Below are 21,712 nucleotides of genomic sequence, written 5' to 3'. Positions count from 1 at the left end.
TGTCTCCTAAACCGCCTATGAAGGCAGATCCAAACACCCCGAGGCCCAGCAGGAAAGAGTGGAAGCAAGAGGCAAGGTGAATTCAAGGTGACCGTTTTTGAAAGACAAAGCTCATTTGGTTATGTGAAAATCATGTAGAAAAGAATATAGAAAGTCAACCTCTAGAAAACAAGCTCCTCACTCACTGAATGCTTCCTCAGAGCTCACCAGTGACAGACTTTCCAAAACGGGGGCATTTATTCTAGGAGACTGCAGTGCTTTTCAGTGAGCATGGTAGAAAAATAAACACCAGACAGCACCCCAGTAGGGACTACTCAAGGATTTGTATCTTATACTCCCTGGCTCAGGTCACTCAGAGCCTGTCCTAGGACTGATAAAATCTGGTTCCAAAATGTCTTTAGAAGCACCGCAATGAAGATGCTGTGGTTTCTAGGTGAAAAAGGAGAAAAAGAACTTCCTGAGTTTCACTTTATCACACAAGGGCTAAGCACAGAGGAACTATAGAGTCCAGAACTCATATAAGCTGCTTCAGGGCAGCTGAAAGACATCAAAATGGGTAGAGAATGTGAAAGCTGGGGATTCTGATAAAACTGCCTTTCCAGGGCTCCCGTTTTCCCACTCTTAACCATCTGTGTCAAATTTAATTTCAATTTCAGAATGCCCATGTAATGATTTCGTGTAAAAGTGATTTAGCTCTTTGTTGTACTTATAAATTAGGTTCCTACTTCTGAGCTGGAGTGCAAGGCATTCTACCTGCTTTAAGTACTTCCTTCTTTGTTCCAACTATGAACCATGACACACAAAGACAAAAAAAATCCACTAGAGTTCATAGAAATGCATACTTGTATAAAGGTCACGGGTATAGAAAATGTCGTCTGGTTCTGGCTGGAGGCACCATGACTAAGAAGAGAAGTTAGATATTAGATGAAGACAGTGGAGCACGAACTTTTAATGGCAGCCATCTGAAAGTATTAAATATTTGCCAGGTTCCTTATGCATTCAGGAAACTACTTCTTGTTGGGATGAATAGCTTTAATATTGAGAGGGAGTATGCTTGCAAACTGTTGATGAGAATGCATACCACTTCAGCCATTATAGAAAATAGTAAAAGACCAGAATACAGCAAATACATAGGCAAATGCCAGCAGCAAACCACTGAACTGAGAATGGGACTCCTGTTGAAGGAATCAGAGATAGAACTGGAAGAGCTTGAAGGGGCTTGAGACCCCATATGAACAACAATGCCAACCAACCAGAGCTTCCAGGGACTAAGCCACCACCCAAAGACTATACATGGACTGACCCTGGACTCCAACCTCATAGGTAGCAATGAATATCCTAGTAAGAGCACCAGTGGAAGGGGAAGCCCTTGGTCCTGTCAAGACTGAACCCCCAGTGAACATGATTGTTGCGGGGAGGGTGGTAATGGAGGGAGGATGGGGAGGGGAACACCCAAATAGAAGGGGAGGGGGAGAGGTTAGGGGGATGTTGGCCCCGGAAACCGGGAAAAGGAATAACAATCAAAATGTAAATAAGAAATACCCAAGTTAATAAAGATGGGGAAAAAAAGAAAAACAGTATAAGAAATCCTCAAAAGCCAGAAATGCAACTACCTAATAATACATCCATCACCCAATTAGTGGCTGTCAAAGGAGTCATTGGAATCAGTGTGCTGAAGAGATATATACAACTGGTGTAGAGTGCAGCTCTATTCACAATAGCTGGGATATACATGTTCATCAACAGATGGATAAATAAATGCATAGATACATAATGGGTTTCTATTTAGGCATAAAAAGAATGCTCTTTTTTGTGTAAAAGTAACTTTTATTTGCCTGATATAATTGTCACCTCCCAGGTTTATTGCCTTAGTCTGCTAACCTAGGCCTAGTTCTGGATGCTTCTAGCCTTCAAACAATCTAATCTAGGTCTAGAATGTTTTCAGCCTCTGAGGCTTACTGCTGAATAAGCTCAGCTTACTGCTGAATGAGCTGTGCCTAGTTCAGTTCAGCTGTTCTAGCTCAAACTCCTCTCAAATTTGATTGCTTCAATCTGGTTTCTTTCTCTTGGCCTCTCCTGAATTGTTCTGCTTAGCCTCATACTAACTTTGGTAATATGTTCTGGGTCCTTCTCATTCTATGGCTCATGCTGACTTCACCGGGCTGTAACTTGTTTCCCGTCTACAACCTGCCTCTCTGTAAGTATCCTGATAAAATCATTCCTCCCCTTTCTGCACTGTTCCTTAAGTCGCTTCCCTGTTCTCTCTCTTCTCATGTGAATCGGCCATATCCTATTCTGTCGAATCTTTATCTGATTCATCACTTTGTCTGCCACTCAATTAGACATCACTTTCAAACATGGGTGTTTCCTTCTACAAACTAACTTTACCTTCATTGGTTGAGATTAAAGTGTTTACTAAGGGCAGGTCTGTATTCCAGCCAAAGGGAATCGAGGTATGTGCTAAGGGCCGAGACACACCACAACTAGACACAGGGTTTGTTTTTTTTGTTTTGTTTTTTTTTTTAGTAAATAACACCATCTTGGGGTTCGTAGTATGACTGAATAGCTTGCAACACTTCTGTCATTTGCAGCAACATGCAGAGGACTAGAAGACATTATGCTTTATAGAATAAGCAAGACAGAAAAACAAATTACCCCATATTCTCATCTCAGCTATGACTGAAGCTAAAACGTCAATCTCAGAGATGTAGCTTTATTCTTATAAGAGTAGTTACCAGAGCCTGGAAAAATATAAAAGAAGAGAGAGATTAAGAGCAGGTTGACCCCAGAGTCCGGGAGTCAAAGCCGGTTGTCAACCCAGTCCTGTCCTGCAGGCACCTGCCTCTTCTTTTTTGCTTTCAACATGACAGATGCCGCTGTGTCCTTCGCCAAGGACTTCTTGGCTGGTGGAGTGGCCGCGGCCATCTCCAAGACGGCGATAGCACCCATCGAGCGGGTCAAGCTGCTGCTGCAGGTGCAGCACGCCAGCAAGTAAATCACGGCAGATAAGCAATACAAGGGCATCATAGACTGCGTGGTTCGTATCCCCAGGAACAGGGAGTCCTGTCCTTCTGGCGTGGTAACCTGGCCAATGTCATCAGATACTTCCCCACCCAGGCTCTCAACTTTGCCTTCAAAGATAAATACAAGCAGATCTTTTTGGGTGGTGTGGACAAGAGGACCCAGTTTTGGCGGTACTTTACAGGGAACCTGGCATCAGGTGGTGCTGCTGGGGCCACATCCTTGTGCTTTGTGTACCCTCTTGATTTTGCCCGTACCCGTCTAGCAGCTGATGTGGGCAAAGCTGGAGCTGAAAGGGAATTCAAAGGCCTTGGTGACTGCCTGGTTAAGATCTACAAATCTGATGGGATTAAGGGCCTGTACCAAGACTTTAATGTGTCAGTGCAGGGCATTATCATCTACCGTGCTGCCTACTTCGGTATCTATGACACTGCAAAGGGAATGCTCCCGGATCCCAAGAATACTCACATCTTCATCGGCTGGATGATTGCACAGTCTGTCACTGCTGTTGCTGGCCTAACTTCTTATCCTTTTGACACGGTTCGCCATCGTATGATGATGCAGTCTGGACGCAAAGGAACTGATATCATGTATACAGGCACGCTTGACTGCTGGCGGAAGATCACTCGAGACGAAGGAAGCAAGGCCTTTTTCAAGGGTGCATACTCCAACGTTCTCAGAGGCATGGGTGGTGCCTTTGTGCTTGTCTTGTATGATGAGATCAAGAAGTACACATAATTATGTCCTAGGTGTTCTCCCCGAGAACAGGCATGTTGTATAATAGACCATATTCTTGAACATTCTGGACAGATTCTCTGGGCTTGTCTGTTTTATCAATGGCAACTATTTACCAGTTGAAAAGTGGGAAGCAATAATATTCATCTGACCAGTTTTCTCTTAAAGCCATTTCCATAATGACAATAATGATGGGACTCAATTATATTTTTTATTTCAGTCACTCCTGATAATAAAAAATTGAAGAAATAAAAATATCCAAAACCAAAAAAAAAAAAAAAAACCAAAAAAAAAAGAGCAGGTTGACTAGTGATGATCGAATGCTGTTTGATCATACAGTGGGATAACTAGTTGACAACTGAAATTTTCAAACCATTATAGGTTGATATCACTATGCAGGTGAAGGCAGGTACAGGATAGAACAAGGCCTGTCATTGGACAAGAAGGAAGGATGAGCAGGAGAAAAGTTTCAGAGAGGAGGAGACCAGAGCTGAGAGAATATTGAAGCAGATGTTAAGATTTCTCTCTGTACATTTACAGGTTATTATGAATATTCCTAAGGGATGGATGTGTACAGGATTTTGTGTATCTAGATGAACAAATTATACCTTATCTAGGTGGGTGGTTTATATCCTTATCAATTGGTTGTAAGTTAATTGTATGGATGTACATTGAGTATTTAACATATAAATCTGGTTGTTGGATCCCAGTTTGTTGACTCATGACTCAGCAGGGTTGTTGGGAGTATAAGCAGAGTCTGTGACAGGAAGACGTGCTTGGATATAGAATGCTTGGGGCTAGCATGGCAGGGGACCACACTAGCACAGCCCCTTGGAATGTGAGGGTAACAGACGTGGTAACAACCTGCCAAGGGGACAGTGTGTGAAAGAGATAACAGAGAAACAGCTAGAGCATTCGGATCCTCGCACAGTGGGAACTCGCAGGAACCGGTCGTGAGCTTTTTTAATTATACCTCATCAAAACATAAGAGAATCTCTCACAAATCAATGATAAACATCTGAGATTATGGATGTGCCAATAAATGTTTTGATAACATGTATAAACATGTTACACTATACCCCATTAACACACACAATTTCTGTGTGTCAATTAAAAATACAAAGATGGAGCTGGGTGTCATGGTATATGTCTTTAGTCCCAAACTTAAGAGGTAAAGACTGGCATATCTCTTGAGTTCACAGGCAGCCTGGTCTACATAATAAACTCCAGACCAACCCGGACTACAAAATGAGCATGTATATATGTGTGTGTGTGTATATATATATATATATATATATATATATATATATATATATATATATGTGTGTGTGTGTGTGTGTGTGTGTGTGTGCGTGCGTGTGTGTGTGTGTGTGTGTGTGTAATTCCCACACATATGTGTGTGTGCATAAGTAATTTAAAATCCAAGGTGACCAAATGCTCTCAAATATCCAGCTTCATGGACATTGACTGAATGAGTATCTTTTTCTGGCCCAGCACCTTAGCAACAAATAGAACCAGGGATACTATATATCTAGTTTATTAGATTCATTTTTACTCATTACTCATTTTCTAAGAAAAATTAACTTACCACCATGGAGTGTGTCAAAGCCTGTATGAGTACACACTATTGTTAAAACTGAGACCTTTTTCAACGTAAAATTAGCAGCATTATCAATTTTTCCGAGGGAAAAAAAATGTTAACCTTGAACCATCCCAAGAATTCCTGGCCTTGCCCCGTTCACTGTAAGCAATTGCATTCTCAGTGGATAACATCCAACTCGCTCTGCATTTCCCAGAAAAGGAAAACAAGTCAAATGATGCTCTTTTCTCAGCCAACTGAAACCAACATGTCCTCAGGCTGGCGTCTGACAACGTGCATCAGGTCCTGAAACCACAAACCACATCACCTACCATTACTTGAAAAACAAGAAGAGACCTGATATTTACCAGGACAGGCAGATGTTTGCCCCCATGACTAAGTACATTAGGGAAAGCCACTACCTCCCATCCAGGCTTCCCATGTATTTTCCAAATGAGTGCAGTCTGCTGAAACTCTGCTGATGGAAAGCATCTGCGGATAACTGGGTTTAATATTCTATGACAGGCTTTCTGTTTCAATATTTTTACTACTTATTATTTTTAATTATGGGCTGTATGTAGGTCTGTGTTTGGGTATGTGCAAATGTGTACTGATGCATGGGGAGGCCAGAGGTATCCGATCTCCACAGAGTTGGGTTTATAGTCAGTCGTGTGCCACCCAACACGAGTGCTGGGAATGGAACTCTGGCCTTCAGGACCATTACATGATGGAAACTGGCCAGGCATCTCTCTAGGCTCCTGTGTAGCATTTTCCAGGTAAGCTGATTGGAGAAGACCAGCAGCGGTAATGCTTGTTCTGCTCTCATAGTTGTCTATAGAAACTTTAGAAATCCTGCCAAAATGTAGATTCTATTTCAAAAGGTTCTATTAGTCGCTGGTGATGTTGACTTTGTGACTAGTAAGGCATATAAGGGCACCACCAAGTCCTAGCTACCAAAAATAAGTCAGGAACATCCCCAAAGCAAATACCTCCCAGCCTTTCTCTGTACCCTAAAAAGGTATATGTCACGGGAGGCAAGCGACAGTGATACAGGGGACAAAGGTAGGAAAAGAGAAGATCTTATCAGTAGTCAAGATACAAAGAAAGACGGAACAAGGTCTAAATGATTCCAGCGCCCTGGCAATTTTTAAGATTACTCAGAATTTAGGCACATCATCGTGGAAAGTGGTACATATCCACCATGACTCAAGTTTAGTTTCTGTCCACAAATGTCCATGGCCCAGAAAAGGCTGAAATGCAAATTAACCCAACTGTAGGGAAAACAAGATCCCCATCTATAACGCTACTTACCAAGCCATCTCCCAAAAAACTGGAGCCTCAAATGTTTGCTGTCACCACTCTCTTCCTGTGGCTTGAGATGTTATGGGTTATTCTCAGTGGTAATCCTGACCATACTAAGAGACATGTGTCTGTCTGATGGCCCAATAGTGGCTTCAAATACTAGGAGCTGACCAGGGATTTCTGCAGGACCCCCACTGGACCTGTTCGTATAATTGCTTACATGTTGTTTCTTCAGCCAGAGAAAATAACCAAAAAAAAAAAAAGTATTCCAAAAATGCCAGGTCGGGTAGAAGATCTCTCTGTTTCCTGTAGTAGATGATTAGCATCTCTTTTAGATTCAGCTTCTATTGTTTAAAGGAACTAGTTCTCAGAAAAGCTAGGCACATGCTGGTAGTCCCAACACTCACCAGGGACATCAGCAGAATCAGAAATTCAAGGTCATCCACTACACAAGTTCATGGTGATCCTTGCATACATGAGACTTTGTTAAAACGACGACGACGACGACAACAACGTCAAACCCTTAAACATCTTTAATAAGAAAGGAAAAAGGAATTGTTCGTAAACTGTACTGTACAATTTCGTGAGGAAGCACACAGTACCTATTTGTCTTTTTAGGATCCTACCAGCAATTTATGATCAAGTATCTAGATAAAATCATTAAGAGTTCTAATTTACATTATTCCAAGATCACTTTGTCAACAGTAAGGGTGCCATGAGAAGGAGTCAACTCAATAGTGACCACAAACCCATGACAATGACAGTAAAAATCTTGTGGTAAAGGTAGGAATACTTATTTGGCATCTCACCGTATTTTGGAAATTTTAATCAACTGTAAAAAATAAGTAAATTTAATAGGAAAAGGAATACATCTTTCACTGACACTGTTCAATTAATTCAGAAAGATCTCCATTTTTATTTAAAAAATGGTCAAAACACATTAGCCCTTAAAGAGTAACAGAAAATTCATTTATACCAAAAGCAGAAGAGATAACTAGAATGTGAAAGTAAGCATTCTGTTTGCTCAAATGCCCTTTTTCTTTCTTCTTTTTTTTAATAACCTTTTTTTCTCTAGCCTCACTTTCTCTTTGAATATAGGATTAATTTGAGCTTTTATAATAACAGCAACAATGACAGGCAGCAAAACAAATGCAACAAAATGATAAGCTTTGTGATTTAAAAATATATATGCAAAATTTTCCTGGCCTGCAAACTATGTACTCAGAGCAGCAGGAATGGTGAGCCTTTTACAAGAACATTAGGCTGCATTTCAGAACTTGAGCCTTAACTGCTGCAACCCCCTAAAGGGATAGAGCAAAGACTTCAGGTCAGAGTATGAGGTGCCCCTCCTGGAATCTCCTTTTTTATCGGGGTCCGGGGTCACAGGATTAAGTAGGGGACTGCTCCTCAAGCTTGAATAGTACCCAGTACCATGGACTTTGCTAGACTGCAGAATCTGTCAGTAGTTCAGGATATATAATCTGTGGTGCCAGACTGTGGCCCACATCTGGAAAGAGAAGCTCTAGAATCCACCAGAGCCTCTGCCTTTAAAAGTAAGTGAATATTGTGTACATTTTTCCGAGGTGTAATAGTATCCTCCCTACTGTACTGTGAGTATATCAAGAGACATTGTCACTGTCTCCATGAACCCTATTAAGTTAAAAATACTTCCCAGTAACTTTATAAGCAGTGATATCACTCCATGGCCACACAAGGTTTTATGGCAACTTATTCCAAGTACAGCCACATGTGCAGAAAGAGAGAGAGAGAGAGAGAGAGAGAGAGAGAGAGAGAGAGAGAGACTTTCCTATGTGAAGAACAACAACATTTGGAAGCCCACCAAGAAGCAATACTCTTGACTGTCTAGGAGGAGCCAAACTTTTACCACAGGGCTGAAGTCTGGGTGGCCTTTTGGGTTTCTAGTCTTCATAAGCAGCAAAAGAAAAAAGTAACTTTATGATAATTAGGTTGCACAAGATCCTTTCAAGGGAGGCATTATTAGACCCATGTAGGTGGAGAAATTAGAGACATGGGGAAGTTGTTTTGCTCATATACGGCCACCCAAAGTGTCAGGGATGAAAATGAGGTTAAGAACAAAAGAGAAACAGGAGACACTTCTTATGTTGTATGCTCATGCATGAGTGCAAAGGCCTGTATTAACTCAAGGGGTAGAAAGTACAAAATACTCTAGGTCAAGCACCCTGTTACCTTGTCTAATTTGTTATATAATCTGAACATTCACTTAGCACAAGCACTTTTCATGCTGTTATCTCCTGAACGCCTTTTAGTATGTCTAGACATGGCAATGTCTCTATGCCTTTCATCAGTGAGAAACCGGGGTAGAAGTGTTGAGACCTCTGAAGAATTCAGTGAGATAAACAGATGGAGGGAACTTTAGCAGAAGCCAGCATGCAATGAATGTTCGTCACTATTCTTGACACAGACAGTCTAATACATGGTCTCAGTCATGGAACAAATTGGTCTACGGTGGGAGCCTCAGGCCTCACTTTCCTGTTCTCTGTGATGCTGAAGGGAACTGACCTCAAAAGCAGGCTTTACAAGAGATTTACTGGGCAAATCCTAAAGATAAGTCTTGTTCCTCTGTATGGTGCTGTACAGGCATGTCTTTTTAACTTTCCCATAATAAATGCTCATAATCATGTACATGACATGCCTACTTTCTTATACTATCCTTTAATGATAATAATTTTCCTTGCAGTCAGCAAGAAGGCAGAATCTTAATGTATCCATTTTATGGATGGAGAGGTTAAGACTCCTTCAATGTCATACTGCTAATAATGCATTATTATTATTATTATTATTATTATTATTATTATTATTATTATTACTAACACTTTCAAAATCCAATACTGGGTCAAACACATGAAATTGCTAACATGTTAACACTTTTAACTTACCAAGGAAAAGTACTTTTAAGCAGGCATGATGGTACAAACGTAAAATCCTACCACAAATGAGGCTGTCTCAAAACACTAACAAACAATAAGCACCTTTATGTTGTACATCTAAATGTTAAATATATTATGTCATTTCATCCTCAATAAATTTACGTTTTATCAAGAAGGAGAATGAAGGGCTCAGAACTATAGATCCTTGACAAAGTCAGACTGAGGAGCTGAAATTTAAAACCAGGTTTATATAATTCTAAAATTCATACCAGTAGAGACTACCATGCATGGCTTCTCTAGCATGCTACCAGAAAGTGGCCCTGCTTTCTGGGTGTCTCGTGCAACACACACACACAAAAAAATCATGCATGCTTACTCTCCTTCTCCATGACAACTGTGTAAGGGAAAGAAGTTGTCCGCAAAGGAAAGATGAGAAACAGAAGGCCCAACATAGTAGTTTCTTTCTTGTTGATAGAACAGAGTACTGGCAGGTCAGGGGGAAGAAATACTAGGAAAAAGTCTTTCTTTTGGCTCACAGCTTAAAAGGGGACACAGTCCATTATGTCAGAGAAGTCAGCATAAGCATGAGATTGCTGCTCACACTTCTCTGTAGTCAGGAAGGAGACAGCAAACATCAAGTACCATTGAGCTATAAACCACAAGTCACACCCCAGTGACACAGTTCCTCCAATGAGGCTCTAACTCCTAAACACATCGCCCCTACCCAAGTCATGAGCACCAACCAGGTTCAAACATGGATCAGTATACAAGAGACCACATTCAAACCAAAGTACCCAGAAAGGTCAGACTTAGTGAAAGTCACACATCTGTTAAAGCCTTGAAGTATTAAACTTCACTTTGAGTCCTTGATAATCATATCAGTAGGTCCCAGATCTCTTGAGGCTCTCTTAGAACTTCCAAAGTCAGGGTGCTTTCCTAGGACAAATCAGTCATGACTTCTTGAAGAGGAACGATAGCGCTTGGGGGTTTCTCACAATCATCAGCTGAGTCCCCATGCAGAGAAGCATGGGACCACAGCTTCCTTCCCACCCTAGTCTACTAATTCTTCTACCATCTTTAAGTTTAAACCCACAGTAGTGACTGTAGTCACAATCTACAGATAGCAAAAGCTTATTTCCTAAACACGCATTCTGCACAGAGCTCAGATGAGCTCACAGAACAGTCCATAATCAAAGCTTTTAGTAGAAAGCAAGATGAGAGGGAAAACATTTCATCACCTTCACGCATAGGTACATAGACCGGGAGCTGATTTTGTCTGGGGAGCCAGGAACAGGGTTCTAGTCAATCTTCTGCCTTAACCATTACATTCACATGGGCTTGCTGTCGTGCCACTAAATGTAACCTGGAAGGTTTGCACTGCTTACATGTCCATTCACCAGCAGTTCAGAAACTTCATCTTTACAAACTTCACTTATTTTTTAAAATGTGCTTTTTTTTATTCCTATAAACCAAACCCAATGAAAAATAACAGAAACCAAATGCCAGGGAAAGGAAGCCAAGGCAAACACATGTGAGCCCTGAAATAACAGGAGATACTGTGGTCACATCTGACCTTCTGAACTCTGCTCTGAATTGGAGAAAAATCAGAAAAATTGCCGCCTAGGAGTGTGTGTTAATAGCTTAGTTGTAATGCAGAAGACTGTAAACTGAGAGCAATGACTTTTTAAAACTGTAGAGACTCAACCAAAGCACCAGAAATAACATCATTCTGAGCAGTGGTGATCTGTGATGAGTAACCCAGAATCAGTTGATCTGTACGTGTCAGGTGATGAATATCCAAGACCTTCACAGCTTTATATTCTGATTCTACCAATGTGAGTCTGCAAGATACAAACGTGAAAAAGTAAAATGACTAGAATAATATAGAGAAAGTTCCAGGTTTTCGTGGTAACCAAATTAGTCACCAGCAATAAGGCAACATCAGACCAGCCGATTACATTCCTATGAGACATTGATGGCTTCAGTCTCGAGAAATTAAAACAATTCACCAAAATTTGCCTCATGTTAACATCACCAAGGAAAAACCACAAGCTACAAAGGTCATGCAAAAGATGGCTTGTTCTCACAGAAGACATGTTCACATGCAATAATTGCAAAGTTGGCCTAAGAATGAAATATTCGGGGGATAGAGAGATGGCCAGTACTTAACAGCACATATTTGCTCTTCCAACGGACCCAGGCTAGGTTCCTACCAACCACACCACACCACTCACGACTCCAGTTCCAGGAAATGTAATGTTTTCTTCTGGCCTCCACAGGTACTTAGATTCACATGCACACGTGCACAGACACACACACACACACACACACACACACACACACACACACACACACACACACACAAACACACACAAACTAAAAGTAATAAAATGCATCTTTCAAAACTAAAATACTTAATTCTTTTTGTTGTCATAAAATAACATCCTCTTCCTTTAGGTGATGTGTACCTAGAAGATATTCTTTTTTTCTGAAAGAGAAAAGTTGCAAATAGTTTTATTATATTTATAATTTAGTGTAAGTGTAAAGGGTACATTTTACATAGTAATTATACATAGTCATGCCTACCCTGTGTTCAGGAAGGTAAGACTAACCCTTTTTTTTTAATTTATTTTATTTTATTTTTTACATTTTATTTTATTTTTTTACTAACTTGAGTATTTCTTATATACATTTCGAGTGTTATTCCCTTTCCCGGTTTCCGGGCAAACATCCCCCTCCCCCCTCCCCTTCCTTATGGGTGTTCCCCTCCCAACCCTCCCCCCATTGCCGCCCTCCCCCCACCAGTCTAGTTCACTGGGGGTTCAGTCTTAGCAGGACCCAGGGCTTCCCCTTCCACTGGTGCTCTTACTAAGAAATTCATTGCTACCTATGAGGTCAGAGTCCAGGGTCATTCCATGTATAGTCTTTAGGTAGTGGCTTAGTCCCTGGAAGCTCTGGTTGCTTGACATTGTTGTACTTTTGGGGTCTCGAGCCCCTTCAAGCTCTTCCAGTTCTTTCTCTGATTCCTTCAATGGGGGACCTATTCTCAGTTCAGTGGTTTGCTGCTGGCATTCGCCTCTGTATTTGCTGTATTCTGGCTGTCTCTCAGGAGCAATCTGCATCCGGCTCCTGTCGGTCTGCACTTCTTTGCTTCATCCATCTTGTCTAATTGGGTGGCTGTATATGTATGAGCCACATGTGGGGCAGGCTCTGAATGGGTGTTCCTTCAGTCTCTGTTTTAATCTTTGCCTCTCTCTTCCCTGCCAAGGGTATTCTTGTTCCCCTTTTAAAGAAGGAGTGAAGCATTCACATTTTGATCATCCGACTTGAGTTTCATTTGTTCTAGGCATCTAGGGTAATTCAAGCATTTGGGCTAATAGCCACTTATCAATGAGTGCATTCCATGTATGTCTTTCTGTGATTGGGTTAGCTCACTCAGGATGATGTTTTCCAGTTCCAACCATTTGCCTACGAATTTCATAAAGTCGTTGTTTTTGATAGCTGAGTAATATTCCATTGTGTAGATGTACCACATTTTCTGTATCCATTCCTCTGTTGAAGGGCATCTGGGTTCTTTCCAGCTTCTGGCTATTATAAATAAGGCTGCAATGAACATAGTGGAGCACGTGTCTTTTTTATATGTTGGGGCATCTTTTGGGTATGTGCCCAAGAGAGGTATAGCTGGATCCTCAGGCAGTTCAATGTCCAATTTTCTGAGGATCCTCCAGACTGATTTCCAGAATGGTTGTAGCAGTTTGCAATCCCACCAACAATGGAGGAGTGTTCCTCTTTCTCCACATCCTCGCCAGCATCTGTTGTCCCCTGAATTTTTGATCTTAGCCATTCTCACTGGTGTGAGGTGAAATCTCAGGGTTGTTTTGATTTGCATTTCCCTTATGACTAAGGATGTTGAACATTTCTTTAGGTGTTTCTCAGCCATTCGGCATTCCTCAGCTGTGAATTCTTTGTTTAGCTCTGAACCCCATTTTTTAATAGGGTTATTTGTTTCCTTGCGGTCTAACTTCTTGAGTTCTTTGTATATTTTGGATATAAGGCCTCTATCTGTTGTAGGATTGGTAAAGATCTTTTCCCAATCTGTTGGTTGCCGTTTTGTCCTAACCACAGTGTCCTTTGCCTTACAGAAGCTTTGCAGTTTTATGAGATCCCATTTGTCGATTCTTGATCTTAGAGCATAAGCCATTGGTGTTTTGTTTAGGAAATTTTTTCCAGTGCCCATGTGTTCCAGATGCTTCCCTAGTTTTTCTTCTATTAGTTTGAGTGTGTCTGGTTTGATGTGGAGGTCCTTGATCCACTTGGACTTAAGCTTTGTACAGGGTGATAAGCATGGATCGATCTGCATTCTTCTACATGTTGACCTCCAGTTGAACCAGCACCATTTGCTGAAAATGCTATCTTTTTTCCATTTGATGGTTTTGGCTCCTTTGTCAAAAATCAAGTGACCATAGTTGTGTGGGTTCATTTCTGGGTCTTCAATTCTATTCCATTGGTCTATCTGTCTGTCTCTGTACCAATACCATGCAGTTTTTATCACTATTGCTCTGTAATACTGCTTGAGTTCAGGGATAGTGATTCCCCCTGAAGTCCTTTTATTGTTGAGGATAGCTTTAGCTATCCTGGGTTTTTTGTTATTCCAGATGAATTTGCAAATTGTTCTGTCTAACTCTTTGAAGAATTGGATTGGTATTTTGATGGGGATTGCATTGAATCTGTAGATTGCTTTTGGTAAAATGGCCATTTTTACTATATTAATCCTGCCAATCCATGAGCATGGGAGATCTTTCCATCTTCTGAGGTCTTCTTCAATTTCTTTCCTCAGTGTCTTGAAGTTCTTATTGTACAGATCTTTTACTTGCTTGGTTAAAGTCACACCGAGGTACTTTATATTATTTGGGTCTATTATGAAGGGTGTCGTTTCCCTAATTTCTTTCTCGGCTTGTTTCTCTTTTGTATAGAGGAAGGCAACTTATTTATTTGAGTTAATTTTATACCCAGCCACTTTGCTGAAGTTGTTTATCAGCTTTAGTAGTTCTCTGGTGCAACTTTTGGGATCACTTAAATATACTATCATATCATCTGCAAATAGTGATATTTTGACCTCTTCTTTTCCGATCTGTATCCCCTTGACCTCCTTTTGTTGTCTCATTGCTCTGGCTAGAACTTCAAGAACTATATTGAATAAGTAGGGAGAGAGTGGGCAGCCTTGTCTATTCACTGATTTTAGTGGGATTGCTTCAAGTTTCTCTCCATTTAGTTTAATGTTAGCAACTGGTTTGCTGTATATGGCTTTTACTATGTTTAGGTATGGGCCTTGAATTCCTATTCTTTCCAGGACTTTTATCATGAAGGGGTGTTGAATTTTGTCAAATGCTTTCTCAGCGTCTAATGAAATGATCATGTGGTTTTGTTCTTTCAGTTTGTTTATATAATGGATCACGTTGATGGTTTTCCGTATATTAAACCATCCCTGCGTGCCTGGGATGAAGCCTACTTGGTCATGGTGGATGATTGTTTTGATGTGCTCTTGGATTCGGTTTGCCAGAATTTTGTTGAGTATTTTTGCGTCGATATTCATAAGGGAAATTGGTCTGAAGTTCTCTTTCTTTGTTGTGTCTTTGTGTGGTTTAGGTATAAGAGTAATTGTGGCTTCGTAGAAGGTATTCGGTAGTGATCCATCTGTTTCAATTTTGTGGAATAGTTTGGATAATATTGGTATGAGGTCTTCTATGAAGGTTTGATAGAATTCTGCACTAAACCTGTCTGGACCTGGGCTCTTTTTGGTTGGGAGACCTTTAATGACTGCTTCTATTTCCTTAGGAGTTATGGGGTTGTTTAACTGGTTTATCTGTTCCTGATTTAACTTCGATACCTGGTATCTGTCTAGGAAATTGTCCATTTCCTGAAGATTTTCAAGTTTTGTTGAATATAGGTTTTTATAGTAAGGTCTGATGATTTTTTGAATTTCCTCTGAATCTGTAGTTATGTCTCCCTTTTCATTTCTGATTTTGTTAATTTGGACGCACTCTCTGTGTCCTCTCGTTAGTCTGACTAAGGGTTTATCTATCTTGTTGATTTTCTCAAAGAACCAACTTTTGGTTCTGTTGATTCTTTCTATGGTCCTTTTTGTTTCTACTTGGTTGATTTCAGCTCTGAGTTTGATTATTTCCTGCCTTCTACTCCTCCTGGGTGTATTTGCTTCTTTTTGTTCTAGAGCTTTTAGGTGTGCTGTCAAGCTGCTGACATATGCTCTTTCCTGTTTCTTTCTGCAGGCACTCAGAGCTATGAGTTTTCCGCTTAGCACAGCTTTCATTGTGTCCGATAAGTTTGGGTATGTTGTACCTTCATTTTCATTAAGTTCTAAGAAGTTTTTAATTTCTTTCTTTATTTCTTCCTTGACCAGGTTATCATTGAGTAGAGCATTGTTCAATTTCCAAGTATATGTGGGCATTCTTCCCTTATTGTTATTGAAGACCAGTTTTAGGCCGTGGTGGTCCGATAGCACGCATGGGATTATTTCTATCTTTCTGTACCTGTTGAGGCCCGTTTTTTGACCAATTATATGGTCAATTTTGGAGAAAGTACCATGAGGAGCTGAGAAGAAGTTATATCCTTTTGCTTTAGGATAGAATGTTCTATAAATATCCGTTAAGTCCATTTGGCTCATGACTTCTCTTAGTCTGTCTACATCTCTGTTTAATTTCTGTTTCCATGATCTGTCCATTGATGAGAGTGGGGTGTTGAAATCTCCCACTATTATTGTGTGAGGTGCAATGTGTGTTTTGAGCTTTAGTAAGGTTTCTTTTACATATGTAGGTGCCCTTGTATTTCGGGCATAGATATTTAGGATTGAGAGTTCATCTTGGTGGATTTTTCCTTTGATGAATATGAAGTGTCCTTCCTTATCTTTTTTGATGACTTTTAGTTGAAAATTGATTTTATTTGATATTAGAATGGCTACTCCAGCTTGCTTCTTCTGACCATTTGCTTGGAAAATTGTTTTCCAGCCTTTCACTCTGAGGTAGTGTCTGTCTTTGTCTCTGAGGTGTGTTTCCTGTAGGCAGCAGAATGCAGGGTCCTCGTTGCGTATCCAGTTTGTTAACCTATGTCTTTTTATTGGGGAGTTGAGGCCATTGATGTTGAGAGATATTAAGGAATAGTGATTATTGCTTCCCGTTATATTCATATTTGGATGTGAGGTTATGTTTGTATGCTTTCATTCTCTTTGTTTTGTTGCCAAGACGATTAGTTTCTTGCTTCTTCTAGGGTATAGCTTGCCTCCTTATGTTGGGCTTTACCATTTATTATCCTTTGTAGTGCTGGATTTGTAGAAAGATATTGTGTAAATTTGGTTTTGTCATGGAATATCTTGGTTTCTCCACCTATGTTAATTGAGAGTTTTGCAGGATACAGTAACCTGGGCTGGCATTTGTGTTCTCTTAGGGTCTGTATGACATCTGTCCAGGATCTTCTGGCTTTCATAGTTTCTGGCGAAAATTCTGGTGTAATTCTGATAGGTCTGCCTTTATATGTTACTTGACCTTTTTCCCTTACTGCTTTTAATATTCTTTCTTTATTTTGTGTGTTTGGTGTTTTGACAATTATGTGACGGGAGGTGTTTCTTTTCTGGTCCAATCTATTTGGAGTTCTGTAGGCTTCTTGTATGCCTATGGGTATCTCTTTTTTTAGATTAGGGAAGTTTTCTTCTATGATTTTGTTGAAGATATTTACTGGTCCTTTGAGCTGGGAGTCTTCACTCTCTTCTATACCTATTATCCTTAGGTTTGATCTTCTCATTGAGTCCTGGATTTTCTCTATGTTTTTTGACCAGTAGCTTTTTCCGCTTTACATTATCTTTGACAGTTGAGTCAATGATTTCTATGCAATCTTCTGCTCCTGAGATTCTCTCTTCCATCTCTTGTATTCTGTTGGTGAAGCTTGTATCTACAGCTCCTTGTCTCTTCCTTTGGTTTTCTATATCCAGGGTTGTTTCCATGTGTTCTTTCTTGATTGCTTCTATTTCCATTTTTAATTACTTCAACTGTTTGATTGTGTTTTCCTGGAATTCTTTCAGGGATTTTTGCGATTCTTTCAGGGATTTTTTCGATTCCTCTCTGTAGGCTTCTACTTGTTTATTAATGTTTTCCTGTGTTTCCCTAAGGGAGTTCTTCACGTCTTTCTTCAAGTCCTCCAGCATCATGATCAAATATGATTTTGAAACTAGATCTTGCTTTTCTGGTGTGTTTGGATATTCCGTGTTTGTTTTGGTGGGAGAATTGGGCTCCGATGATGCCATGTAGTCTTGGTTTCTGTTGCTTGGGTTCCTGCGCTTGCCTTTCGCCATCAGATCATCTCTAGTGTTACTTTGTTCTGCTATTTCTGACAGTGGCTAGACTGTCCTATAAGCCTGTGTGTCAGGAGTGCTGTAGACCTGTTTCCCTCTCTTTCAGTCAGTTATGGGGACAGAGTGTTCTGCTTTCGGGCGTGTAGTTTTTCCTCTCTACAGGTCTTCATCTGTTCCTGTGGGCCTGTGTCTTGAGTTCACCAGGCAGCTTTCTTGCAGCAGAAAAGTTGGTCTTACCTGTGGTCCCGAGGCTCAAGTTCGCTCGTGGGGTGCTGCCCATGGTCTCTCTGCAGTGGCAGCAACCAGGAAGATCTGTGCCGCCCCTTCCGGGAGCTTCAGTGCACCAGGGTTCCAGATGGCCTTTGGTGTTTTCCTCTGGCGTCTGAGATGTGTGTGCAGAGAGCAGTCTCTTCTGGTTTCCCAGGCTTGTCTGCCTCTCTGAAGGTTTAGCTCTCCCTCCCACGGGATTTGGGTGCAGAGAACTGTTTATCCGGTCTGTTTCCTTCAGGGTCCGGCGGTGTCTCAGGCAGGGGTCCTGCCGCTCCTGGTCCCTCCCCCACGGGAGCCCAGAGGCCTTATACAGTTTCCTCTTGGGCCAGGGATGTGGGCAGGGGTGGGCAGTGTTGGTGGTCTCTTCTGCTCTGCAGCCTCAGGAGTGCCCACCTGACCAGGCGGTGAGGTCTCTTTCCCATGGGGTCTGGGAGCAGAGAGCTGCTGCGGGCCGGGATCCGCGGGTGTGGGACTTCCGGACTAACCCTTTTTTTATACATCTTTCTTTTCTTCACAGTGATTGCTATCCTTGTTCAGGAGTTGATTTTTATTTTTTAAGATTTATTTTTATTTTAAATTAAGTGTATGTAAGGATAGTATGCATGAGTGAATTAGTGTGGGTACTGATAGAAGCTAGAAAAGGCCATTGGATCTCCTGGATCTGGAGTTACAGGTGGTTGTGAGCCACCTAACATGGGTGCTAGGAATGAAACTTGGGTCCTCTTAAGATCAAAACATTTTCTTAGTCATGGAGTCATCTCTCCATCCCTGACTTTAGTTTTATTAATGGGGCATATTTACCCATCTTTTCATCTATTCTTCTTTTGTTTAACAATAATTTAAAAATACTATCAAGATTAAGAAAAATCCTTTGATGGTTTGTCTTTAATTCTATCTTCCTTAATTAATATTAATACTCATTTTAAGTTTTAAGTTTCTACCTGGGTTAATTGTAATTGTGATACAGTCATTTTTTTTCTTAAATGAGCAATCTATTTGTAGTATCCCTTGTTCCCAATAAGACCACACTTCCCACAATGGAAATGCTATATTTGCCATATGTAACCATTACAAAATTAGATGGGTTATTTTGTTTGTTTTTTCTATTCTGAACACAGCATCCATATCCCTAAGTATTACAGTTCTATAATAATTTTATATTTTCTATTATAAATCTTGACTTTTAAGAACTGAAAAGATGTCTCAGATGAGTAAAATGCTTGCTGTACAAGCATGAAAATCTGACTTTAGAGCTCCAGCATCCATAGAAGCAGGTAGAGCAGCACATGCCTGTAACCGATGCACTGGGGGATGATGAAACAAATGAATCCCAGAGCCTCGCTGGCCATAAAGTCTATGGTGAATTGTAGGTTAAGGACTGTCCCAAAACATAAGGCAGAGAGCTAGTGAGATGATTCTAAAGGTAAAGGCACTTGCCACCAACTTGAATTCAGTCCCTGGGTCCTACCTGCTGGAAGGAGCAAACTGATCCCTAAAGTTGTCTTCTGACCCCCACACGTCGTAGTGCACATATAATACAATCATTGAAGGCTACATCATCTATTCTACTCCCTTGGAATGTTTTACCTTTTTAAAAGTGTAAATGTTTGCTCACTTTTAGGAACATTTCCTCTTTGTAGTAATGATTGCTGTTCACTTTCTGTCACGTTTTCCCATCTTGAAGTAAGTCAGCTGTGACAGTAGGTATATTTTAGGACAGAGATGATATTTGAGGCAGAAATGATACTTGCCCACATTCCTTATCTCTGCCCATACAAAGGTATTTATCCCAGAAAGCAGACTCTATGTTAGCATGGATCCCAACAGACGGAAAATGAAGGATAAGGTTTAGCTGGCTTCAGGGTCACTGTGCCACGGATGAGAAATAAACTCTCATTATTTTTAAGAAATTTTGGTGTGTAGTACTGAAGTTTAACTTGACCATTGTATTCACAAAGCCATCTTTAGAAATACCTGGAGTCTTCATAGAACAGGCTGGCTGTGAAATGACTGAGATCCACCTGACTGTACCTTCCAAGTGCTGGGACCAAAGGCATGTGCCACCATATCTAGCTCTTTTTAAGCTTTTAAAAATAAAGTACTTTCAAGTACTATTTTTAGGTTCATAATTTACTGCAGTGTGGTCAGACAATGTAGGCTCTATATTTTACAAAGTCTCTTTACTTCAACATGTGATCAGTTGTTCCCAATGTGTCAAATAGATTAATCTAATTAATTAGTCTATTCAAGCCTTCAGTATCCTTAGTGTTTTTATATTTTCATCTATCATTTACTAATAGGGCTTTTTTAAAAAGCCTACTATGTAGATATTTTTAAATTTCTCTTAATAATTCAGTTGATTCTTGTTTTTAAATGTTTGAAGCTGTTATTAAGTACATGAAAGTGGCAAGCTGTTTATTTTGCCCTAATGAAACTATCTACATTATCCCTAACAATATATTTTTTGTTTTAAAAATTCTATTGATCAGAGGCTAGAGATACAGCCCCGTTGGTTGTTTGCTTAGCATACATGAAACCCTAGGTTTGATCGTTTGATCCCTAACATCACATAAAACTAGGTGTGGTGGTACACACCTGAAATGTCTACACTGGGGAGATAGAGGCAGGAGGATCAGAAGCTCAATGTCATCCTTATCTACATAACGACTTTGAGACCTGTCGTGGCTACATGAGAGCTTGTCTCAAAGGAAAAGCAAAACCTACTGAGAACACTGGCTGCCTCAAAGCAGCCACTGTTGAGGATTCCACTGAGCTGAGTCAACCAGATGTATCAATGCAGTTCTAGAATCTTAGAGGTCCAAAGTCAAATTTAAATTACGTAAAATTAAGGCTACCCTCTTTTATAGCATCCTTTTTATATGATGATTTTCTTTCTGAACATCTGTTGCACGTACTGCTTGTACTGCTTGAAAGGTTCAGTTTTTTATAGGGGTCTCAGTTTCAACTTTTCATCTCAGGAAAGTCCCAGTCTCATGTCCAATCCCCACTTGGAGCCACAGCATCAACCCTCTACTCACATTCCTTCTCATTTTGTTCTTACAGCCCGTGTGTGTGTGTGTGTGTGTGTGTGTGTGTCACTTAGTTTTAGTTTGACTTTCTATCTCTGTAGAATTAAAAACCAGGGACAGAATGTTCAGGTAGTTCAGAAGAGTAGTCATGAAAGCATCTCACTGATATTAAAAACAACACTCTATAAGTTTGGCATTCATTAGCCTCTAAATAAACCAGTCCCTGAGCAAGCACTTTCCTGTGCTCTGGAAGACACTGTGACATTCTCTGAAGACCCTATGACATTCTGCATCTGAGAAATCATAATCAATTCACTTGGTTTAACATACCGGAGACATCAAGGATCTCATCCTTAGTCATTTGAAGCCAACACTGAGCTGAACTTTCCCTTGAGTTTTGCTGTTTAAATTAATTCTCATTTTTTACTCATGACTCTCAGTGTCTTTGATCCAATATCTGCTTAGTCATAGGCCTGCTCTTAGCTCAGGAATGTTATGCAAAACCAAT

General features: G+C 40.5%; 1 pseudogene; it reads left to right on the top strand.

Moving 5' to 3' along the window:
• The first annotated feature begins 2,812 nt into the window (after positions 1–2,812).
• On the top strand, positions 2,813–4,013 carry Slc25a5-ps9 (solute carrier family 25 member 5, pseudogene 9; annotated as a pseudogene).
• The last annotated feature ends 17,699 nt before the right edge of the window (positions 4,014–21,712 follow it).

The sequence above is a fragment of the Rattus norvegicus genome, chromosome 3, assembly GCF_036323735.1.
Source record: "Rattus norvegicus strain BN/NHsdMcwi chromosome 3, GRCr8, whole genome shotgun sequence".
In the NCBI taxonomy this organism is placed as follows: Eukaryota; Metazoa; Chordata; class Mammalia; order Rodentia; family Muridae; genus Rattus; species Rattus norvegicus.
This window is presented reverse-complemented; position numbering and strand designations above follow the sequence as displayed.